This window comes from Psammomys obesus, unplaced genomic scaffold (assembly GCF_907164565.1).
Source record: "Psammomys obesus unplaced genomic scaffold, mPsaObe1.curated_primary_1811, whole genome shotgun sequence".
Lineage (NCBI taxonomy): Eukaryota > Metazoa > Chordata > Mammalia > Rodentia > Muridae > Psammomys > Psammomys obesus.
The window spans coordinates 26930274-26949162 of NW_026596034.1; the positions used below are offsets into that span (position 1 = coordinate 26930274).

General features: G+C 48.0%; 1 protein-coding gene across 1 annotated transcript in view; it reads left to right on the plus strand.

The window, feature by feature from the left end:
• The first annotated feature begins 3017 nt into the window (after positions 1-3017).
• The window catches only part of St3gal2 (ST3 beta-galactoside alpha-2,3-sialyltransferase 2), a 50234-nt gene continuing 34362 nt past the window's right edge, over positions 3018-18889 (plus strand). The window contains exon 1 of the mRNA XM_055621093.1: positions 3018-3257. The gene's annotated coding sequence lies outside the window, so the exon portion shown is untranslated. The remainder of the gene's footprint in view (positions 3258-18889) is intronic.

An 18889-nucleotide genomic window follows, 5' to 3' on the forward strand; every position in this document is an offset into this window, starting at 1 on the left:
ATATATATATATATATATATATATATATATTAATAAAAAGAAGTCTAGTAGAGTATAGCGGTGCATACTTTAATCCCAACACTGGGGAAGCAGAGTTGAGTGAAGCCCTCTGAGTTCAAGGCCAGCCTGGTCTATGTAGTGAGCTCTAGGATAGCCAGAGCTGTATAGCAAGACCTTGTCTCAAAATAAAATATATAAAAATAAAGCTAGGCTGAGACTGCTGGAGAGAACCTGCTCAAGAAAAACCCCAAGCAGACATCAGACAACAGGGAGAATTTACTGGACCCTAGTTGGGAAGCAGTCAGAGTGATGATGGAGTTCTTACTGGAGCCCAAGGATAGAGAGGATCTCTCTGCCCTGCCCAGGAAGGACTGGATTCTTCTGAATAATCTGCAAACAGAAAACTGGAGGTTGAAAGGATTGGATTACTTAATGACAGAGCACATTTTTAATATGTACAGGGCTCTGAGTTTAATTTCCAGCATGTTTATTATTATTATTATTATTATTATTATTATTATTATTATTATTATTTTAAATTGGGAGACAGCAAGAAGACACTTAACATTTGTCTATGAAAGTTGTTGCCATTGCAAATTACTGCAACACAGGCAAAATTTTTACAGAAACGTCTTGGTTGTTAGTTTTACGGATAGAGAGCTGAGCTGCACAAGGATTACTTGGGCCCTTCCCATCCACCTCTCCCTACAGCCTGTGATGGAAACAAGAATGTAAACAAAACAGAAAAACATTCCTGAGTTAGTTTTAGTCAGGGTTCAGTGCCTCTGTTAGCCACTTGGCTGCTTGACCACAATGTAGGGAGAACTTACCCTTTGCTGCTGGGTGAATGGGGTGGGTTAGGTTGTGATTGGGGAGCCTAGAGACTGACCCTTAGGACTCAAAGTAGAAATTTATCCACTGTTTCTGAAAAACGAAGTTAGAGTCTTGTTAAAGTGGTAAGGGTAGATTTTAATCAGCCATAAACTGTTGGAATAAGACTTTAGGAAGAAGAGAACTCAGCTTGGATTTGTACCGAGTGCTTTAAGAGGGGAGGAAGGAGTAGGTGTCAAGCTGGGCTTCCTGGTGTTTGTTAGCTGATAATTAATGAAGTTAGAGTTCTAGCCTCCCACAGAGACTGGGAGACAGAGTGCCAGTCCTTCCTGAAGATTGCATTTGTCAATAAGCAGATTTTTGGTCTTTGAGATTCTCCTGAGTTGTAGGAGATTTAAACATCATATATATCGCAAACGATAAGAGACACAGTTATTAATAATTTTTGGTAAAACTTTCACGAAAGGGCAGATGTGTGTATGTATGTGTGCACATGTGAATGTAGGTGCCCGTGGAAGCCCGAAGAGGGTCTAGGTTTCCCTGGACCTGGAGCTCCAGGTAGTTGTGAGCTGCCATATGAGTGCCGGGAACCAAATCCTGTCTTCTCCAAGAGTAGCAAATGCTCTTTACCAGAAAGGGGTCCTTTGCAAAAACAAGTGCTCTTAACCACTGAGCCAACAACCCAGTCCCACCCACCCAGGGGCTGGATGGCTAATAGTAAAACAATACAAAACAGCAGGCTTGCTAGTACAGTGCACACCTTTAATCCCAGCACTCTGGGAGGCAGAGGCAGGCAGATCTGTGTGAGTTCGAGTCCAGCCTGATCTACAAAGCAAGTTCCAGGACACAGAGAAAACCTGTCTTGAAAAAGTAAGCAAGCAAACAAACAAAAACAAAACAAACCAGGAAAACAACCAGGGGCTAGAGAGGTGGCTCAGAGGTCAAAAGTATTTGTTGCTTTTTCAGAGGACTCCGGTTAGAGTCCCAACACCCACATGGCAGCTCACAACAGTCTGTAACTCCAATTCCCAGCAAATTCAATGCTTCTTCTGGCACCAGCCACATACATGTTACACTGACATAGATGCAGTCAAAGCACCATACACACATAATAAATTAATGAAAATTTTTTTTTCAAAGTGCATTGCAGGGTGTGATGGCTCCTGTCTATCATCCCACCCCTCAGGAGGCTAAGGCACAAGGATCCATCATGGATTCCAGGCAAACCTGGCTTACTAAATGATTTAGAGCCACCTTGGGTTACATAAGAGAAAGAAAGCACAGACGGAAATATTCTAGGGGACCAGAGCTAATGAACCAAAAACTCCTGGCTAGGACCAGAAGTCTATATTTGATCAGGCTATGGAGAGGGATCCAATACTCACCATTGGCCAGTCAGAGCCATTTAGAGAAGCAGAGGTGTCATCAATTAGGAACTTCCTAATAGTTTGGAGCTAGGTCTGAAAGTTGAAGAAAGGACTGATGTATTTAAAATGTGTGCCTGTTATCCTAGAGAATAAGAAGCGAAAGGCATCTGAGAGAGAAAAGTCTGAAGTGAGGAGATGCCCTAATGGATGAGGGCTATAGGGTGCTTACAAGACACTTCGCATGTGAGGTACACAGTCTCATGGGGACAAATCCCATTTCCATTTCGCTGCTGATGCCCCTCTCTCCAACAGCCTGGACCTAGCGACCTCACTGCAGCTGCAGCTTGCAGGGCCAGGGCATGAACCCAGCTGGCTCAGGTCGTGGCTCTTGGCAAGAGCAAATACAGTCTCCTTCAGCTGGGCTCGGCCGCAGCTGATCACTGTCGAGGGTGAGAGGCATCCTCAGCTTATTCGCATCCTTTGATGAGCCAGGTACCAAGGCCGGGCTGAGGCGCCACAGCCCAGGTTTTAGCTGCCCAGAGCCGCGTGGCTTGGAAGCAGAAGACGCCCCTTGATGCTGCACCTTAACCCCCAAATCCGGGCAGAACTACAAAGACCATGATCCCATATATAGGAGTGCATTGGTTTCTGGGAGTGATAGTCCCGAATAGGGAGCGCTGCTGGCGGGTCCTGCCAGGATGGACTACATATCCCAGCATGCATAAGTGAGGCGGGAGGGGGACAGGCAGGAGGGGAGAGCCCCAGAGGATGTGAATGGGGAGGGGGCACCCGCCCCCTTCCCCCACCCTTTCCTTTAGCTGGGCAGGGGTGGGGGGAGGGGCCGGGCTGAGGTTGCAGCCGCCGTGCTCCGGGAGGGCAGGGCCAGGCAAGGGCGGGACTGGCCCGCAGCAAGCGGACTGGAGAGCTGTGAAGCTAACGGGTCTCGGAGCGGGAGGCGGCGGCGGCGGCGGCGGCAGCGGCGGCGGCAGCTTTCTGCACGGGCGGAGGCGGCGGCAGGAGCGGCAGGCATGGCCCGCGCGGCGCCCAGCGCAGACTGAGGTGCGCGGGCGGGATGAGAGAGGGCGGGATGCGGGGCTCCCCGGGCCCGGTGCTGCCCCAACCCTCCTGTGTTCGGGCAGAGGGCTTGGCTCAGAGGCCCAGACCCAGCGGGTCCAGTCCAGCAACTTCCCCCGGGTCTGGGCGCCGTGTGGGCGGGGGTCCGATTGCCTTGGCCTCGATCCGGATCCCCGCCTTCTGCTCCTGTACATCTAGCCGCTCCCAGCCTTCCATGCACTCCTGTGACACTCCTTGCTGGCAGCCCCCAGCCCCAGCCCTTGAGTTCTCCTAGTGCACACTTCCACACCTCAGGTGCTGGTGCCTCCAGCCTCCGGCGCTTGGGAACCTGCTCCATGCGAACACCCCTGCCCCACTTCTCTTGGATACAAGCGGTCAGCACCATCCGCATTTCTTTCCTCTACCTCTTCGGCCTTTCCCCCACCTGGTACTGACCCCTAGCCACTCTCCGTGGCCTAGTTCTATCTAATAAGATAGAACCTCCTTCCTAATAAGCTTGACCTCCTTCCTACTTGGAGAAACTGAGGCATGAACCAACCAGAAACTTGGTCAGTATGCCCGCCCTCTCCAGACGCTGGTCTGAGCCCTGTCCCTTGTCCCTTCTGTTTCTTCCATCCTTTGTCGTGTAAGACCCGTTACTTCTTTCCAGTCATGCCCCTGGGACTGGACCAAACTTCCCAGCCCGTATGCAGCAGCTCTGGACTGAGCTCGAATCAGCCTTCCCTGTTTAGTTCTTTTATTACTTCTGTTACCCTCCTTTGCATAGCCTTCCGCCCGGGGAGGAGTCCTCATCCCTTCCCTGCTTGCTCAAGTTAGCCTTTTTGTTTCTCTCTTGCCAACTGCATCCATCTCCTTCCATTTTGCCTCTTGTTTCCCATCTGTACACCAAGAAGGATTCGTACTCGTCCTCTACAAACGTCCAGAAACTGTTTGGCCATCCCGACCTCATGCTTGGTGAAGTCTGGATTGGAAGGGACCCTTGTGGGTCTCTGAGCGCTTTGTGGAGGAAGGCACTGTGCCTGGAAGCGGTGATCTCAAGTTTAGTCCTGGTGCTTATGAGTTGAAGGAAAGACAGAAGGAGGGTACAGACTTGCCTGTATGATTCAGTTTTTGTTTGTTTGCCATCTCCCCTCAGCCGATTTTTTGGGGGGAGGGTCACACTTTTTTACCCCTATTGCCAGCCTCCCAGTAGAAAGTGGGGAAGGGTGGGAGGGAGGAAGGGAGGGGATACTTCTGAAGTTTGTAAGGGTCCTGAGTGGATAGTCTTGATCTGAACCAGATGGCTCGCTGCTTCGACATGGTCCCTCCCATGCGCCCTCCCCCCTTGGCTGTGAATAGGATGCTTTTAACCTTGTAACTTGAGAATGAGGAAGGGAGGCCAGGGGGCCAACTGTCTGTGTGAATGTTTACGTCTGCATCTGTACACTCACTCCACAAGTTTGCCAGCGGCCTGTGGGAGTGTCTGTGCCTCGGACACCAGTGTAGAGTTCTCTGGCATGCTGATAGGCCCTAGGCCTTTTTAGAGTCCAAGAGATAGAGCTAGTTTTGAAGACCCATAAGCGTCACCCTGAGCCAGGCAGGGTGGCACACACCTGTTAAACCAGCATTCAGGATAGCAAGAGGATTACCATTTCAAGGGACCCTGGGCTATGTAATGAGAGCTTGCCTCCGAAACCCAAAAAAAAGGGCACTGTGAGATGGTTCCCAGGTGAGGTATCTGCCAAACAAGACTGGTGACCTGAGTTCAATCCCTGGAATCCAAAGAAATTGGAAGGAGAGAGCTGACTCCGTAAAAACTGTTCTTTGACCTCCAAACACAAGCCGTGGCATACACACCCACATATCAGATCTACACTCTCCACACACACACATATACAGTTTTTTTAGATCCATTATATGTAGACCCATTTGAATTCTCCCCTTAAGCCTGACCTCAGGGTGAGGATTTTTTTTTTGTTTATTTATTTCAAGGTATGGGGAAAACAAGGCAGCTTGGTTCCTTCTTTAGCTTGAGTTTTTTTGTTTTTTTTTTAAATATATATATGTTTTTTTAAAGATTTGTTTATTTATTTATTTTTGAAAAATTTTTAGATTTATTTATTAATTGTACATCATTCTGCCTGCATGTGTGACTGCCCACCAGATCTCAGGTGGTTGTGAGTCACCGTGTGGTTGCTGGGAATTGAACTCCAGACCTTTGGAAGAACAGCCAGTGCTCTTAACCTCTGAGCCATCTCTTCAGCCCTATTGTTTATTTTATGCATATGAGTGCTTTGTTTTTTATGCATACCAGAAGAGATAATAAGATTCCATTACAGATGGTTGTGAGCCACCATGTGGTTGCTGGGAATTGAACTCAAGACCTCTGAAGGAGCAGCCAGTGCTCTTAACTGCTGAGCCATCTTTCCAGTCCGCTTGAGTTCTTTTTAAGATTTATGTCACTTTGTGTGTGTGTGTCTGAGCATGTGTGTGTGGGTGCACTCAGAGGCCAGAAAAGGATGTCAGATGCCCTTGAACTGGAGTTTCAGGTGGTTATAAGACACCCAATGTGGTTTCTGGGAACCAAATTTGGTCCTCTGCAAAAGCAGCAAGTGCTCTTAACCACTGAGCCATCTCTCTAGCCCTTGAGTTCTTTTTGTAATAGCAGGAGATGGTATAGGAAATATCATTTGAGGAGAGGGGTGGGAAATGGATTTCTTTGTTATTCTGTAGTATATTTTGTTTGCCTTGTGGTGGTTTTGCATATTTGCATTTTGTTTTGTTTTTGAGACAAAGTCTTACTGTATCTAGAATGTCTTCAGATTGGGTGTGTAGCTGAAGCTAGCTTTGGACACCTGTTTTCCTTTCCTCTGCTTCATGAGTTCCAGGATCACAGCCGTGCACCCTGATGCTAAGCTGTGTACTTGATTTTGTGGAAATTCTTTAAATGCTTCTTTATTTTTGAAATACTGTTCATCTGCTCAGTCCTTGACACATAGTAGCTACTCTGTAAAGTTGAAGCAGAGGTTGTGTTGTTGTTTTCTTGTATGTTTATTTGTTTGTTTTTGGTTTTTCTAGACAGGGTTTCTCTGTGTAGCCTTGGCTGTCTTGGGTTCTCTTTTTGGACCAGGCTGGCCTCTGCCTTCCTGAGTGCCGGGATTAAAGGCATATGCCACCACATCTGACTTTTTTTGTTTTCTTTCTCTTTTCTTTTTTGAGACAAGTTTATTCTGTGTAGCTCTGGCTGCCCTGTAGACCAGGCTTGCCTCGAACTCACAGAGATCTTAAAGACTTTCTTTTACCTTATTTCCTCGCGAAGGCTTGTTCTGGCTGCTGTGCTGTTTTAGCCTTTTTCTTTCATTCTGATGCTGCCCAGGGTTGGCTAGGTTAGTGAGAAGCTTGGCTTGTGGGACCAGAGCTGTCAGTCCTACTATAACCACAACCCCATTGTTCTTGGGAAGAAGGCCTCATGACCAAACAGGATGTTTAGGAACCAGGACTTTGGAAAAGGGTGGCTGCCTGATGTAGTCAAGCAGTAACTGGGACAGACCCTTGTCTGTTCCACATAGCTTTTCCAGACTGGGAGGATTAGGGTGCCTGCCAGGTGAGGTTCTGTTATGGTTGCATGCTGGATGAGACGTCCAGGAATCTGGAATTTAGACAAGCCAAAGGAATCACATAGTGCTTTGCAAATAGTTTCTATCTATTTGCAGGCCAATGAGCAATAGATACAGATGTATCCAGGTGGGGTTAGTAAGGAACAGAATAAGTGTGGGTCTCACACACAGCAGCCCCAGAACTCCTGATTCCAGCCCTGATCCTGTGAGAGCAGTCCTGACAGCTTCCGTAATGGCTTCATTGAGTGCTCACTGCCAGCCTAGCACTGCAGTACGTATCCTCATATGGTACTGAATCCTCGTGGCAACACTGCATCATTGTCATTATTTCATGTGTTTAAAGGAAAACATGCAGGGCTGGGGAAAGAGCTTGCCTTGTAAGCATGAGGACCTGAGTTCAATTCCCAGCATGTGCATAAAAGAAAATGTCAGGCATGGTGGTGCGTGCTTACAATCCTGGTGCAGGAGATGCGAAGGCAAGAGGATTCCGGGGCTTGCTGGCCAGCCAGTCTGCAGTCTAATTGGTGAACTCCAGGCCAATAAAAGACCTGCCTCAAAGGAAGGTGAATGTTCTGCACACACACCAACACATGTATACACATACAGTCATAGAGATGTGTTCATAAAACAAACAAACGAAAAACAGAAAGCAGTCATGGCAGTGCATATTGCAATCCCAGTTCTTGGGAACCTGAATTAGAGAATCGTGAGTTCAGGGTTAGCCTGGGCTATGTAGCAAGACCCTATCTGAAGAAACCAAAACAACAGAAGTTAACAGGAGAAAAGTGTAACAAACTTGTTTGTATTTAATCATAGTTTTGGGCTAGAGAGATGGTTCAGAGGTTAAGAGTACTGGCTATTCCACCAAAGGTCTTGAGTTCAAATCTCAGCAACCACATGGTGGCTCACAACTATCTAAGATAAGATCTAGTGCCCTCTTCTGGCAAGCAGGTGTACATGCAGGCAGAACCCTATATTAATAATAGTAAATCATAGTTTTACATACCATGAGATTTTCAGATTGAAAACCCAGGTGAACTATCCATTTTTATGCTTGGGTTGAGGAAACTTAAACAGCTGTGTACAAATAAGACTGGGCCAAAAAAGGCTGGCCTAGGGATGGAGAGATGGCTCAGTGTTTAAGAGCTCTGGCTGTTCTTCCAGAGGACCCAGGTTCAATTCTCAGCATCCACATGCAGCTCACAACTGTCTGTAATAGAAGTTTCAGTGAATCTGACTCCCTCATACAGACATACATGCTGGCCAAACACTAAGTGCACATAAAAACAAATAAACCTTTTTTTTTAAAGGCTGCCTAACTAACGCCTGTTAGCTGCTGCTCCGCCTGTGGCAGCATTCCTCTTTGCATATAGGGCAGAGTACTTTTGTGGATATGTTGCCATCAGATAAGGTAGGTCAGAGAGCTACTCTGCGACTAGGCAGGGGAAGATGACAGTGTGACATTTTAGGTCTTAACAGCTTGTTTTTGCCAAGAGGTCCAATTTTGTTGTTCATTTTTTCAGGGGTTCTAGTCTCTATGGTATGTTTTGGGAATGGAAACATAGCTTCTCTGGCTCTCTTTGAAGAGAGAAAAAGGGGCAGGAGATAGGAAGGAAGAAGGCCAATAAGAAACTTTGCTTCTGAGAGCTTTACTTCAGCCAATTTGGTAAGAAAGGCTGAAAGGCTGTGAGATGGCAATCAGAGGTGTGAGTTGGGATGCGCCCTTAAAGGTCTCAAGGTGGGTGTAGCAGGGACCATGTGTTTGCCTCATGAGAGTACTGTGGTCTCTCACCGGTGAGGGCAGGACTGGTGGCCTGAGAGATAGTTTCTCCAGACTTTTAGAGAATGAGCAAACAGACACTGGAGACGCTGTGAGAGACTGACCCCAAGAGCGCTAGGCAAGGACTTGAGTTAGCAAGTGGCATAAGGGTTAGTGTGACAGGTTTCTGAGCCAGCCACGGGCAAACTGATAGGCAGCATGGTATGGCTGGGTCACCAGGGGACAAGGGGAGGAGGGGTGATACGAAAAACAAGGCAGGGCCAGAGTAAGATGTAATGAAGCCTGGGACTTGGCAACAGGAATGGAAAAGAGGGGACTGAGAGAGGTTTCGAAAAGTCACTATCGCCTTCCGGAATTTTGATGCCTAAGTGATGAGGGTTGGTTCCTTTAGCTGAAGGGGGCCCACCCAAGAGGAAGGTTTTCAGGAGATAATACTCTCTACTCTTCGGAAGCTGTGTGGCTACCCACAGCATATCTAGCACCTCCATCAGCATTTTTGACTCCTGATCCCAAGCTGTGTGTGAGGCTTGGTGCCTCAGGCCCCAGAGACACCCTCTATAGTAACAGGAGAGCAGCTGGGGGCTCGTGGACAGGGCTACTGCTTCTCTCTTCCTCAGCCTAGGTAGGGCTTCTCTCTTTCCTTTGCATCTCTCGGTTTCTGTACCCCAGCCTCCCTTCCGGCAGCCTCCCTTTCTACCCTGTGTTCCAGCATACCCGAGTCCTTAGCAGTCAAAGGACCTGGCCCGTTTCTCTGGGGATTTGTGTTTTTTTTTTCCTCTTTGCTCAGAATGCTTATTAATAAGTCTTTCTTAATTAGTAGGGCTGAAATCCCCAAGTAGTGTTTACGAAGAAGGGACCTTGACTTTGTCTGCATCCACAGAATGCGGGACTCACCAGGGACTCACCAGGGACAGCTGCCTGTGTCCCCGGACCAGCCGTTCTCAAGTGCTTCTTGTTGCTTATTTATAAATCATTATTGTAATTACAGCATGCTGTCAATCGGGTGTTCATGTTGCCATCACAGATCTCATCTAGGGCCCTAGGGCACAGCTGGGCTTTGAGCCGCCTAGGATTTCTAGCTAAGCCCCGGGGGAGTTCCTTCTGCTTCCGGAAGGGGGTAGGGGCCCAGGAATAGGGTCCACTCAAAGAACACACAGAAGAATAATCCTGTAGGATCCCAGAACAGAGGGCTATCGTTCCTGAAGCAAAATGGTGTGTTTCCGTCAATTCAGATCTCTGTGATAATACTTTCCTGACAATTTTTTTTTTTTTTTTTTTTTTTGGAGACAGGGTTTCTCTGTGTAGCCCTGGTTGTCCTGGACTCTCTTTGTAGACTAGGCTGGCCTCAAACTCACAGATATCCACCTGCCTCGGCCTGCCTGTGGGAGTGCTGGGATTACAGGCGTGCAACACCATGTCCGGCTACTTTCCTGACTTCTAATACAAAATTGAGAGAGGTGGGGGGGGGGGAGGAGAAAATGTAGAGGTGGGAAATGTAATTTTTTCTTCTTTTGATATGATTGCTAAAATTATTTAAAGATTCATTTCATTGTTTTTAATTAAGTGTATACTTGTTTCTCTCTGAATGTGCACCTGACTGCCAGTGCCCACAGAGGCCAGAGGCTTCAGATCTTCCAGGAGCTGGTGTCATAGTCAGTGATAAGCTGCCTAACGTGGGTTCTGGGAGTGGAACTTGTGTCCTTTGTAAAACCAGAAGATGTTCTTAACCACTGAGCCTTATCTCCAATCCATGGATGCTAAAAGTTATTTGTAAAATATCAATATATTCACGGAGCACACATAGTTCTGATATAAGATGTTGAAAAGCACCTGGGTGGTGGTGGCACACACCTATAATCCCAGCACTTGGGAGGCAGAGGCAGGCAGATCTCTGTGAATTAGAGGCCGGCTTGGTCTACAGAATCAGTTCCAGGACAGCTAGGGCTACATAGAGAAACCCTGTCTCAAAAACAAAACAGTACAAAACAAAGCAAACAGAGATGTTGAAAAGCTTAAGAGGGTCCTCAGCCTGGAGTCACAAATTATTCCTGCTGAGCTGTTGGGGAAGAAGCAGTAGGACCTGGGTGGTCTGCCTCTGAAGCATTGTTCTTTACCCAAGACAGAATCTTACCTCAAGATGCTATGCAACCCAGACTGGCTTCAGACTCACAGTCCCCCTGTTTCTGTCTCCTCTGCCACCATGTCCAGTAGCATTTTTTTTTTCTTTTTCTTTCCTTCTCGTTTGATTGGGATCAGAATGAGGACATTCCAGAGAGCTACAGAAGGCCATCTTCTGCTGTGCGGTTAGAGCTGAGGCTGTCCTCGGGCAGAGGCTTCTTGGTTTCTGAAAGAGCCACATTGTGGAGCTCAAAGGACCTCCTGGGGGCCCCCTCGGAAACAGCCCTCACTGCTCCACCTCTTTGGCCTTGAATCTTTCAGGTGTTGGAGTCTTAGCCCTGTAGAGAGGCCCCAGCCTTAGCAGGTCAGCAGGATTCAGGGGAGGAAAGTCAGCAACAGATGCAAATAGCTAATTGGTCTAGAGGGAATTGCTCTGGCAGGAAAAATCAACAAGTTATTTGTTTCTGTGGTTAAAGGGAATGTGTGGAGGATAGGGCTGGAAGGGAAGAGGGGGAGAAAGAGGTGGATTGTGGAAGTGATCCAGGTAAGACAATTGAAGGGGTGAGGTGGGGATCTCCTTGCGCTTGCCACCCTGCTAGGCTAACTCCTCCCCCACAATGCCTCCCCACTCTGTCCCTCCTGCCTTTTTCCATAGGGGTCCTTTGCGTTCAAAAGGAACCTTAGAAAAGTAGAATAGCAGAAAGCTGCATCTCTCTTCTCTAACTCCCCCCCCCCCCCCCCCCCCCCCCCCCCCCCCCCTTCCCACCAATATCCAATTAAAGCCAAGTACCTGCTGTTTGAAGTACAGGGAGACTTGGAGCTGAAATGCCAGGAGGAAATTAAAGTTTCTGTGAGCCTATTTGAGTCCTTTGGCTGTATCTACAAGAATGTAGACACCCAGATGTCTACGTTCTGAGGGGTGAATCTTCCATGCACACTGGTAGACTTGGCTGCTCTTTTTTTTTTTTTTTTTTCTTTCTCTTTTTGAGACAGTTTCTCTGTGTAGTTCTGGCTGTCCTAGAACTTGATCTATAGACCAGGCTGGCTCCAAACTCAGAGATTCGTCTGCCTCTGCCTCTGCTTCCCAAGCCCCAGGACTAGAGGTGTGCCCCACCACAATCTGACTGGCAGCTCTTATCTATGGATCTGTGGATCCCTGCCATTCATCTCATCCAGGACAGGGAGAAAAGCCAGCTGCAATCCCTCTGTTGGCAGCCTCCAAGCATCCCCTAGAGATTTGAGGTAGAGCTTTTTGGTTCTTGCGAAGAGGAAGCTACTTATCTTCAGGGCAGCAAAACTTTATTGCAGGGCTGAGTTTGGTAGGGTGCAGGGTGCACACAGATACAATATAAAATACCCTTAACTATTTGCAGTGCTCTGTGACCCAAGGCAAGTCACTAGGCCTCTCTGGAGCTCAGAATCCACATGTGAATAAAGAATTCAGAGGGCTACTGAGAAGTTCATTTTCAAACCATCTGGTCAGCCACCCAACAGAGGAGTGCCACATTCTGAGTAGGAGGGTAGAGTGGGTGCCCAGAATGCACTGTGCGGTCCAGACGTCTGGATGTTGGTTTGACCTTTCTCTTAACCTTTGTGGATGCATTAAGCAGCAAACAGGCAGTTCTGGCTTCTCTGGAGAACATAGACTCCTGCAGCCAGGAGAGCTGCTGCTGTGTGGTCAACTCCTCAACCCCACCCCCAAGCCTTATTGTAGTCTGAGGTTGAGGTCTAAAGGTTTATCAGGCCTGGATTCACATCCCTCTCCTCTCAGGTTGGCTGTCCATAAGCCCTGGAAGCTGGTTCATACGGTTCTTGTTTTCTTGTTTCAATTTCTCTGTTCCTCTTTTTGTTCTGTTTTGTGTTTTGAAGACAGGGCTTCTCTGTGTGGCCCTGGCTGTCCTGGAACTTGCTCTGTAGACCAGGCTGGCCTGGAACTCAGAATTCCACCAGCCTCTGCCTCCCTAGTGCTAGGATTAAAGGCCTGCTTTCCCACCCCCACCCAGCGTCTCTGTTCTCTATTCCTCTTTACACTCAGCTCTGCTCTAGCCAGGTTTTTCTTAAGCCTGGGTGTGAGGTGGGATCACAGATGAATCACACAGGTATAATATCTGCTAGGATTTAGAACTGGTCTCGGAGGGGGAAGGTGAGAGAGGAAGGCTACGCATACAAAGCCCAGACACAGAAAGATAGGGAAATAGGGCATAAAATTTCTTTCCTTATCCAAGGAGATGAGACAGAGACTAAAGGGTCTGGCCAGACAGGGCCTCCATCCAAGAAGGGGAGGCAAGTTTTTTAACTGAGGCAGGGCTAGTCTGGTCTGGTCCCAGAGGATTGTGCCTGCTTGAAAGTGAGGGAGGGCTTGTTCTTTGCAGCTTGGCAGCTTGCTAGAGGTCAGTATGATAAGAAGGAAGAGACAGATTCCTTGGTTTTTACACGCAGACAGCTGCCTGCTCTGGGCAGCCCAACAGTTCCTGACCGTCTATTGTGCGTCTCCGCTGGCTCTTCTGAAATACACAGCCTCTGGCTTCAGCCCAGCTGGGTTTCCCCTGCCTGGCTGCTAGCTTCCTTTCCCATCTGGGGTCATCTGAGGTCTGCACTGTGGGGCGATCATGTTGAAACCCCAGCCAGTTCTGGGCTTGACCTAGAAGTTTAGAGCCACCCTAAGAAGAGGGGTCAGGGCCTCCAGCCTGAGCAGCGACTCCCACACCTACCTGTCTCATTTTACATTGTTTGGTGCTTGTTTTAACTTGATTTATTGTTGTTGTGGTACAGGTGTGATGAGGTGAGGGTGTCGATACTTGTGCCGTGGCTTGCATGTGAAAGTTAGAGGACAGTTTTGTGGACACGACTCCAGGGACGGAATCAGGTTGTCAGGCTTGAGCAGTAAGTGCTTTACCCACTGAGCCATCTCACCAGCCCTATTTTGCTTTTGTTTTGGGATATAAGGTCTCATTCCGAAGCTTAGGCTGGCCTTGAGCTTGCCTGCCTGCCTGCCTGCCTTCCTTCCTTCCTTCCTTCCTTCCTTCCTTTTTCTTTTTTTTTTTTTTTTTTTGTTTGTTTTGTTTAAGCCTACAGCACCCAGTATCCCCAGTCGGTCTCCCATCAAAGTACTAACCAGGCCCGACCCTGCTTGGCTTCCAAGATCAGACAAGACTGTACCCAATCATTGTGGTATGTCTGTAGCCAGCCTGGAGCTGTCTAATGGACAAGGTTGGCCTTGATCTTGTGTTCTTCTGTCCTCTGCCTCCAACATTCTGGTATGACGGGTGTCGTGGCTTGTCTCGTCTTTGGTTTTTAGGCCTCTGCCGCTCAGCCAGGCAAATCTGATGACATGCAGGCATTTGGGGAGCCCTGCCTTTGCTGCAGAGCATTAGGAATGTGTGACTGTTCCTGGGTGGGTTAGGGGTGAGTTTACATTTTGGAGATTACTTGAGATTCTCTGTGAAGATGAAGTTGGAGGGGATCTCACTAGATCCAGGGCTTTAGAATTGGGAAGAGCATCTGTGGTGAAGAGTGACAGCTCTCTGGATAGAGTGGGCAGCTGCAGATGTGGAATGAAATTGAAAGATTAGGGAGAGATTTAGGTAGTCAAATCAATTGTACTTTAGACTGGCTAAGAAAGGGAGGGAATGTCAAAAGTGACTCAACACTCCAGGATAAGATGGATCATAGAGTACCTTTTCCAGAAACCAGGAATACAGAAAAGAAAAAGGGCTGATTGCGAGCGGCCTAGATCCCGTGTGAGTTTGAGGCAGTCTGAGACCAAATAGGGTATATAAGATATATCATTTAAGAGGCAGTATCCAGTCAGGCATGGTGGATGTGTTTAGTCCCAGCACTCAGGAAACAGAGCCAGGAAGCTCGGAGTTTGAGGGTAGTCAAGTCCACGTAGTGAGTTTCAGGCCAGTGAGAGTTATGTAGTGAAACCCTGTCTCAAACAAACAAACAAACACAACAAAAAAGAGGCAGTGGATCTAGAGAGATGGTGCAGTGGTTAAGGGCACTGTCTGTTCTTCCTGAGGTCCTGAGTTCAATTACCAGCAGCCACATGATGGCTCACAAACATCTATACTGGGATCTGATGCCCTCTTCTGACATGCAGGTGTACATGCAGATTGAGCATTCATACACATAAAATAAATAAATAAATCAGAGAGAGAGAGAGAGAGAGAGAGAGAGAGAGAGAGAGAGAAAGCGCAATATTCAGGCCCAGGCATTGAGAAGTCAGAGATGATTCGTACTGGTTGAGACTCATTTTGGAAAGGACATCCCTCTGCATTATAGACCATGTCTAGCATCAGATTACTTTTTTTTTTTTTTTTGGTGTTGGAGATTGAACCCAGGGCCTTATGCATGGTAGGCAAACATTCTACCAGTGAGCTACATTCCTAGCCAGCCAGAGTCGTACTCTGTTATCCTTGACAGTATCATCTGATTTGGGGTATGATATGGCTAGATATCGGATGCTGGGGATGAGGCCCAGTTATAAAGCCTCCTGCCATATGTGCTCAGGTTTCTGGGTTTAATTCCTAGAAGAAATGGGGAAGGCACCCTCGGTTTCAGTCCCCAGGAGAGGACAGGGGATGCAAACACATCTTTTCCTGTTGAGTTTTCCCTGTGGCTGGGGATCTGGCAGTGGGCATGCTGATCCCAGGCCTCTCCAGAAAGTCATGCATGCCAGAACCACCTTTAAAGAGTGCAGGTTTGAGTAGTGGCCCTGGTTTGAAAAGGACTTCGGTCCTGGCCAGAACCAGGCTACTACCAGGAATCCCAGAACATCAGCTCTCAGACTCTTGCTGTTCTCATGAGCCTCTGAGCTGGGCTGACCTGACAAGGATATGGTGTTTCAAGTGCAAGTTCAAGGCATTGGCGTTAGGTAAGGCAGCAAGTGATAGGCTAAGGGGCTTTCTAAGAGAGTTTAAGAAATGGGAAATGATGGTACGTGTGTGAGACTGTATTGGTTAGACTTCTTCAGTTATAAAAGTCCACCTTGCTAGGAGTATTGATATGTACCTTTGATCCCAGCACTTGGGAGGCGGAGGCAGGTGGTTCTCTGAGTTCAAGGCCAGCCTGGTCAACAGAGCAAGTTCCAGGACAGCCAGCTACACAAAGAGACCCTGTCTTCAAACACACATACACACACGCGCGCACACACACAGAATGCTAGCAAGGACATATCTATATCCCAGGAATGGGAAGATGAAGGCTAGAATATTATACATTCAAGGCCAGTCTAGGCTAGATGTCCAGGTCAGTCTCAACTATACAGCAAGAGCCTGTCTCAAAAGTACCAAAAATTAGCAGGGCATGGTAGCACACTCCTGTAATCTGGGCACTGGGGAGGTGGAGGCAGGAGAAATTTAAAGGCCAGCCAGGGTGGAGTTTTGTTGAAAACAAACAGCAGATAGTAACAAAGCCCCAGGTAGGTGAAGAACTAAGACAAACAGCAGTGTAGCGATGGCGGCTGGGGGAGGGGTCCAGTGTGCAGTGGTGATTCTTAGGGGGAACCACTTCCCCACTTCTGATGCTCATTCACCAAGAGTCATTCTTTCCGTGCACTACAAGGTAAAAAGCTAGGCAGGCAGATTTTGGTCAACGGGGCTCCTTCCTCCTGTGGCCCAGCATAGTATCTGTGATGGCTGGTGTTACAAAGGGACGTGTCTGACGGCTTCAACCAGGTCTCAGTAAACAGGATTTGGTCTGGCCCTGCCTGCATTTCACTCTGAGGTCAGCTCCCCTGCTACGGTGTTAATTATTGCAGGGCCTGTCAGGATGTGGCTGGAGAGATATTGTACTTTGTAGATTTTGCTGGGGATTTCCGACTGGGGCCTGTTGTGCCCCTCTGATGTCTTTGAAATAGAACATCCAGAAGAGTAGGACAGACTTAAGTAGAAAGACAAAACTAGCACTCTTTGAGCCTCAGTTCTCTGTAACTTCCAGTGTGTGAGAGTAAACTTTTTTTTTTTTTGAAACAGCTTGTCCGAGCCAGGACATTCTCAGACCTCAGCAGTGTGCCCTAGGATTTGAGCTTCAGCCTTGGCAAGAGGAGACCTCAAGTTCAATCTTGAATAGGCTTCTTGCCTTAGCTGGGTTATTTGTGCCTGGGCTTCTGGCTCCAAAAGAGAAGACTGTTCCTGTGAGGGACTTTGGTCTATTTGAGGACATGAAATTTTATATTAACAAAGGGCCTGGGAGCTCTGAGGCCGTTCTCACCAGCTCCTCCATTCTCAGTGAGGTAGGCTTTTCTGGGTTTTGGCCTGAATTCCTCTTTCATTATACCCATTTCACCGTCATGAACCTTTCCTCTGCAGATGCCGTCAACAAGTTCTTCCTCCTACATTGTTTGCCGGCCCAGAATGGCAGCTGTAGTCTGTCTGCCCTGTGCCGAGTGTCTAGGCCTGGCTTAGTCCCTGCCTCTTTACGCTTACATGCATGCGGAGTCTCTCGATGCCTGTGCTTCCCTCTCCGTGGGGCTGAGGTGTGCAACCAATACGTGTTTAGTCAGTGCCAGGAGATTTGTGAGATTAGCAGAGGGAGGGCAGGCACTGTCAAACTCACTATACAGATGGAGAACCTGAGGCTAAATCAGAAAGGTGTGATTTGCCTAAAGATAGACAGCTGTGTGGAGAAGGGAGTCTTGGAACGGAGGTCTCTCTCTTTCTCTCTCTCTCTCTTTTTTTTGGAGATGAGTTCTTATGTAGCTTAAGTTGGTTTCACACTAACTATGTAGCTGAGGATGACCTTGAATTCCTGATCCTTCTGTGTAACAAAAGCAGGGATTGCAGATGGGTGCCGTCATTCTCCACTTGGTCTTTTGTTTCTACCATTGACTGTAAACTGTCAGTTCTGGGCTGGGGAGAGGGCTCAGTTGGTAAAGGGCCTGCTGTGCAAGCATGGGGACCTGAGTTTGGATCCAGCACCTGTGCTATTCTGTTTGTTTTTTTTAAAGCTAGGATTAGTTGCACAGCACCTATAACTTTAGAGTGTGTGTGTGTGTGTGTGTGTGTGTGTGTGTGTGAGTGTGACAGGTGGATCTTTGGAGTTTGATGGCTCCCACTCTTGCCAGCGAGCTGGTACATGATAGGGTCAGTGAGAGACCCTGTCTCAGAATATAAGATAGAGGTCAAAAGAAGGAAGACACCCAGTGTCACCCTTTGGCATGCTCACACAGTATTGAGGTGATGGTGCTCCTGCCTTATAAGTGAAGGCAAAGGGCTCAAAAGCACACCCTGGACCTCACCCTGTACTGCTCCCCAGATCACCTGTGCCTGGGGTCTTTGACAGCACCTTAATCTTGGAAATCCCTGTGGTAGACTAGATGATACAGTTTGTTTTCTGGGAGCCATCGTAATGGACTGAGGCCCATGTGCCCGTCCAATCCACACCAGTTGACAGCACTAATGCCTGTCATTATGGATATCATTTTGGCAAGGAGTTCAGAACATGGGACAGATCCAGGAACATGAGTCATCCTTGAGGATGGGCAGTGGAGACAGGGAGAGCCCCTTTCTTCCCCCAAGCTGGATTTCCTTACCTGGAGGAGAGGGTCAGAAGCAAGGAGAAGGGTCCCCTTTGTGCCTAATCATGGCAGCTGATGCTGCTGTTTTCCAGAAGTGGGAAAGTGATGCCCTAGCAACCAGAAGCCTTCTCAAGCTGGTCACGAACTTCCTCAGCTCCTCAGTGAAGAGGAAAACGGTCAGAGTCTGGAGAGAAGTGGAAGTATGAACTGGGCCTCTGCCCCGCCCTGCCTCCTGGCGATAAACTGATATGGAAAAATCTGGGCACAGAGCAGAGGGGAAGTTACAGATGGCACCAGGCTGCCTGTGGACTCAGAAGAAAAGTGTGTTTTCTTATTTGCTTACTCTATCTTGCTCTCAGTCTCCATCTCTGGCTTTCTCTTTCTAAGCAGGATCTTTCTCTGGAGCCCCTGCTCACCTAAAACTTGTTGTGTAGACCACACTGGTCTTGGCTTTTCAGTGATCTCTCTAAGGCATGTGCTCTCACGCCCTGTATAAAGAAAACTTTGAAGGTCTCTGCTGACAAAATGACACGGTGACCTAGCAAGGGCCCCACCTCTAGTCTCTGTTGTTGCTGTCACTGAGCTTTTCTGCCTCCAATCTGGG